Raw genomic sequence first — 5,855 nt, 5'->3', positions numbered from 1 at the left:
AATAGATGCGATGATTGAATTAAAAGAGTAGGTGTGGTCTCATGCCTCTTACACTGAGTGTCAGAACCGGATAGACCTGATTAGCCATTTCTCTATTCATCCATGAGAAAGTATTCATTTACATTACACAGAGGACAAATATATCTTCCACAATGGTGAGGTGGGTGTGTTCTGTACACCTTAACCATGTCAGAGATTTTGCACTGTTATGTTTGTGTGACATAGATTCTTTTGTTTGGTTAGTTTTATCAGCAACCTGCCCAAACTCAGTTCATCTATAAGACACCCAGCAATGCTGTAAGAAAAAGTAGATTTACAATGGAATAGAAATGATTTTGACAAACTTCTCAGCATAAAATTCCTGTAATTTACAAACGCGTCCCTTAAGAGTTTAGGTTAGATTGGATTTCCTGGTATGGTGAAAGGGAGAATTTGCATTTACAAAGCCCCTATCACACATTGATTTAATTTGATTTGATTTATTATTGTCATATACCAAGATACAGTGAAAAATATTGTCTTGCGCGGTAACCAGATAAATTGTACCTTACATAAGTACATCAGGCTCATAGAGCAGAATGGTAAAAACAATGACTGCAGATGCTGGAAACCAGATTCTGGATCAGTGGTGCTGGAAGAGCACAGCAGTTCAGGCAGCATCCAACGAGCAGCGAAATCAACATTTCGGGCAAAATCCCTTCATCAGGAAGGGCTTTGGCCCGAAACATCGATTTCGCTGTTCGTTGGATGCTGCCTGAACTGCTGTGCTCTTCCAGCACCACTGATCCAGAATCATAGAGCAGAATGTAGCGTAGCAGTTAGAGAAGGTGTGGAGAAAGATCAACCCTACTATATGAGAGGTCTGTTCATAAGTCTGATAACAACAGGGAAGCTTGAATCTGTTGTTTTTGAGTTTGATTTTGATTTATTGTTACCACAAATGCTGCGGAGCAGTTTTGCATGCTCTACAGGTAGGTCATACCATACAAAGTGCATCAGAAGAGCAGAACAGAGCGCAGGAAAGAGTTTGTAACTTTTGGAGAAGCTTTGTAGCTCAGGTTATGGATCAGGTTGTGAGAGTGTTCGCTGAGCTGGTAAATTTGTTCTCAGACATTTTGTTACCATGCCATTCAGCATCATCAATGAGCCTCCGATGAAGCACTGGTATTCTGTCCCACTTTCTACTGTGTGTCTTGGTCTGTTATGGTGGATGATATCACTTCCAGTTCTTTTTCCCAGAGGTTGCAGTATACAGTGTTACAGCCACAGAGAAGGTGCAGAGAGAGAGAGATCAACCTAACATTAGAAACACCCATTCAAAAGCTTGATAACGGCAGGGAAGATGTTGTTTTTGAATCTGTTCATATGCGTATTCACACTTACACACCTTCTGCCTGATGGAACAGGATGGAAGAGAATACAGAACAACCTCAGTTATCCAAACATCAATAAATTTAAATAAAAGGGCAGCAAGAGCAGGCAGTCTAAGCAGGTGGCAGGAGCAGGAACAGAATCGTCACGGGATCCCTGTTCCTGCTACTGCCCCCACCCCCATGGGATCCCTGTTCCTGCTATTGCCCCCCACCACAATGTGGATCCCTGTTCCTGATATTGTCCCCACCCCCATGGAGGTCCTGTTCCTGCTATTGCCCCCACCCCTATGGGGATCCTGTTCCTGCTATTGTCCCCCCCATGGGATTCCTGTTCCTGCTTTTGCCCCCACCCCCACAGGGATCCTGTTCCTGCTATTGTCCGCACACCCACAGGGATCCTGTTCCTGCTATTGTCCGCACACCCACAGGATCCCTGTTCCTGATATTGCCCCAACCCCACGAGGTTCCATTTTCCAGCTATTGCCCCCACCCCATGGGATCCCTGTTCCTGATATTGTCCCCACCCCCATGGAGGTCCTGTTCCTGCTACTGCCCCCACCTCACAGGATCCCTGTTCCTGCTATTGTAGCCGCCATGGGAACCATGTTTCTGTTGTTGCTGCTGCCATAGGAACCCAGATCAGTTGGCTGAACAATCAGTTATCTGAATGAAATGGCCAGCTAATCGAGGTTGTTCTGTATAACCAGGGTGGGACGAATCTTTGAATAAGCTGGCTGTTTTTTACACGACAGTAGATAGGGTCAATGGAAGGAAGGCCTGCTCGGCTGCTTTCACAATTCCTGCAATTTCTTGTGGTCTTGGGCAGAGCATTTGCCATACCAAGCTGTGATGCTCCCAGATAGGATGCTTTCTGTGGTGCGTCGATAAATATAGGTAAGAGTCCTTGTGGACTTGCCGAATTTTCTTAGCCTTCTGAGGAAGTAGAAGTGTTGCTGTGCTTTCTTGATTGGAGCATTGACGTAAATGGACCAGAACAGATTGTTTGGTGATATCTACTCCTAGGAACCTGAAGCACTCAACCACCTCCACCTCAGCACCATTGATACAGACAGGGATGTGTCCTCCACTGTGCTTCCTACTGACACTGAGGGAGAGACTTTTGCTGTTGCACCATGCCACTGAGCTGTCTGTCTCCTCCTTGTTCTATGTCTTGTCGTTGTTTGCAACCCAATCAACTACGATGATGTCATCAGCAAATTTGTAAATGTAGTTAGAGATGAATTTGGCCACACTGTGGTGGGTGTATAATGAGTATAGTATGGGGCTGAATACACAGCCTTATCGGGTACTGGTGTTGAGGGTTATCGTCGGGGAGGTGTTGTCACCTATCCCGACAGATTGCGGTCTGTGGGTCAGGAAGTCAAGAATCCAGTTACAGAGGGACAACTTGAAATAAAGCAGCAGCCAATAAATAACTTTTGAAGTTTAGTCTGTTCATATGTCAGAAAAGACAACTATCAGTTGGTACATAGCATAGTTCCACAAAATACAATGGGATACGTGACCATTCACACACTTCAGAATCTCACCTTCTGGCAGAGACATAACATGGATTTTTGTTCCAATAACTTGTGAAACTTAATAAAAACCAAAAGAACTGCAGATGCTGTAAATCAGAAACAAAAAGACGAGTTGCTGGAAAAGCTCAGCAGGTCTGGCAGCATCTGTGGAGAGAAATCAGAGTTAACGTTTCAGTTCTGAGAAAGGGTCACCAGACCCAAAATGTTAACTGATTTCTGTTCACAAATACTCCCAAAGCTGCTGAAATTGTGAAATTTGTTTTGGAAGTTGACAACAGTGCAACAACATTTGTAGCCAACTATTTAAAGGCCTTGTTTATTAATCAGCTGATGTGCATACACTTGTTGGATAGTTGAAACATTTGGAAGTAAAGGAATATTCATCCTTGTTATCTTTTGCTATTCACACAGTCTTGGAAAGTCGCCCAATTAGATCAATAGGTGTTAAATAAATAATGAAAATTTGAGAGGGAATGAGATTTTAACAAGCGTTCGTACTGGATAGGAGGGAATTTGGGGTGAGTGACATTATCGTAACTTAAATGTGAGGGTGGGGTCATGGTCTGCTATTGTGAATGATTTGGAGGTTTGAGCTGGAGGTTTTGTTAGTCTCTCGAAGAGGAAGAGCAACCTTACAGAGATTTTTAAAGTGATAAAGGAATTTAATGAGGGAGAGAACTAGTTCCAATTGCGAGTGAGTCCAGATCAAGGTATAAACAGTACCTCGGTGTGGTACAAATGAGCAAGATTATTCAAAATTTGACATCTTTTGCATGTTACTGATGGTTGCAATACAAAAAGCTTCAGCAGTATTCTCTCTTACAAAGTGAATAAATATGAGAAAATCATTAACAGATCAAACAGAGAATTTCAGTTTGAGGCAGGTAGCATTGATTAGCCTGATGGACAGTGGGATGGACGTATGATGAAAAAGGGTTTAGACTGATGAGAACCAGGTGGGAAAAGATCTTAAACAGGGAAACTTATTTATCTCATTATCTTCAAACTCAAGTGAGCAGAAAAAAGTGAAAGCAAATGGAGTAAATCGTGGAGTTTGTAAAGGTGTAGAAGAAAACATGTGAAGTAAATCCTTTCAAGTCTGATGCAGTTTTAAAAATAAATTTAAAGTAATTGGTGTTATTTTTGTGAAGAAAACTGACAAAATATATTTGACATAAGTGAAAGAAAATCTGCAAAGCATAAAGGCAAATATGAAACTTTGCAGCAGGGGATGAAAGTGACATTAATTTAATGATATTTGAAGCTTTCATTTCAATGTCAGGAGTGCACATTCCCATCAAGGGCAGCTCATTCAAACGATGACGTTGTATTAGGGTGTTGCAGTATCACACCCATGACTTTCTACATGTGTAATCTCATCTGCATTGTCCTGGAATGTTGCAAACAAAGCGCTTAACCGCAGTAAATTAAAAATACACACAGAAAGAATGTGCTTGTTCTCCCCTCTAAGAAACAGGCTGCAGAAAGTAAGGCCTGGGCACAAGTTGTATAATTTCTGAGAATGTGAGAGAGCTGCATTTGGATCCTGGAAACTATCCTATTCCTGTTAGACAATCCACCTTTCTCAGCTGCTAGTGTTTGCTTCTCGGCATTTTTTTAAGTTAATTGCATCATCCCAGTATTGAAGACAGAGGAAACACCCTCTTGGTTTGGTGAAATCAGTAAAACTAGGTGATAGCCTGTCGCCCATTGACTTCAGTAGAAGTGACAATGAGGAGAGATGTAAGATAACAGACAACCATCAGTTCTGCCATGCACATCGTTAAAGATATGCTTTGGGGAGAGGTTATGGGAGGAATGTCATCCATTTGCCATTGTAATTATTAAAATGGTGTTCACACAGAAATTAAAATAGGTTGCAATAGGTTTGGATTCCTATCTATCCTTTAATGAAGTCTCCCCTCTGAGCAAGTAATGAACCTAAAGACAGGGTTTCACAAGCTATAGGTCGTGACCCCCAGTGAGATGATGAGGCATTATTTTGAAGTTGCAAGCTTCATTTCAGCGATGGTTGCCCTGGAGCTCAGGCTCACAACAAGAGTTGTGAAGCCCATTTCAATCCATGCTCTTTGAGGCCCAATTGTTGCTGCTGCTGCTGCTGCAAAACAAAGGTGTGTGAAAAGGTAGGTGTTCTTTACAAACAAAAAATCCCTACTGTTTAAATGTTTCTAACCATGCACAACGTGAAGGGCACAGTCCCATAACCTCTGTCAACTGTGCTCAACAACTCTCATATCCCCAGGATTTTCACAATGGGGTGACATGAAATGGGGTCATAATGGAAACATATTCGGGAAGACATGCTTTCAGTGTTGGCTCACTTCAGAGTTTCTTCTTACTGCACAATGTTTATAGCAGCAGATATTTCTTTTAGGATCCAGGTCTTTGGATCTTTCGATAACATTGTGATCCTATTAAGGAGAATTAATATTTAAAGAATTGTCACAGTATACAATTTTGTTTGCTGCTGATGGCCCACAGCACTTAATAGATTCAGCACACACATCAGGAATGGAGGGAGTTAACAGATGGAAAGTCATACCTGAGTTAAACCACTCCTCAGATGAGGTAGGGAAGGCAGGACCTTCATGAGAATTGAATCCGCACTGCTGACATCACCCTGCATTGCAAATCAACCTTCCAACCAACTGAGCTAACTGACCCCGAACTTAGTCATGCTTCCACTAATTTTACCATCATGGTAACACTTCCGGTACTGTTTATGATTCTTTTAACTTGTCACTTGATGATATAATCAGATTTATTTAAAATTAAGAGCTTTTGGAGCGCTGCTCCTTCGTCAGGTGAAGACTATAACCTGATGTTGTGTGATTTCTGCCTATTTCCTACCCCAGTCCAACACCAGCACCTCCACACCTGGGCGGTGCAGTCTTGTTCTAATGAGACAGACATGCGTTTA

At 42.2% G+C, this 5,855-nt stretch overlaps 1 protein-coding gene across 1 annotated transcript in view; it reads left to right on the top strand.

Annotated features, from left to right (window-relative positions):
- Positions 1-5,855, top strand: part of ano3 (anoctamin 3) — a 582,275-nt gene that overhangs the window by 485,030 nt on the left and 91,390 nt on the right. The gene's annotated exons all lie outside the window — the stretch shown is intronic.

The sequence above is a fragment of the Hemiscyllium ocellatum genome, chromosome 18 (genome assembly GCF_020745735.1).
Source record: "Hemiscyllium ocellatum isolate sHemOce1 chromosome 18, sHemOce1.pat.X.cur, whole genome shotgun sequence".
Lineage (NCBI taxonomy): Eukaryota > Metazoa > Chordata > Chondrichthyes > Orectolobiformes > Hemiscylliidae > Hemiscyllium > Hemiscyllium ocellatum.
This window is presented reverse-complemented; position numbering and strand designations above follow the sequence as displayed.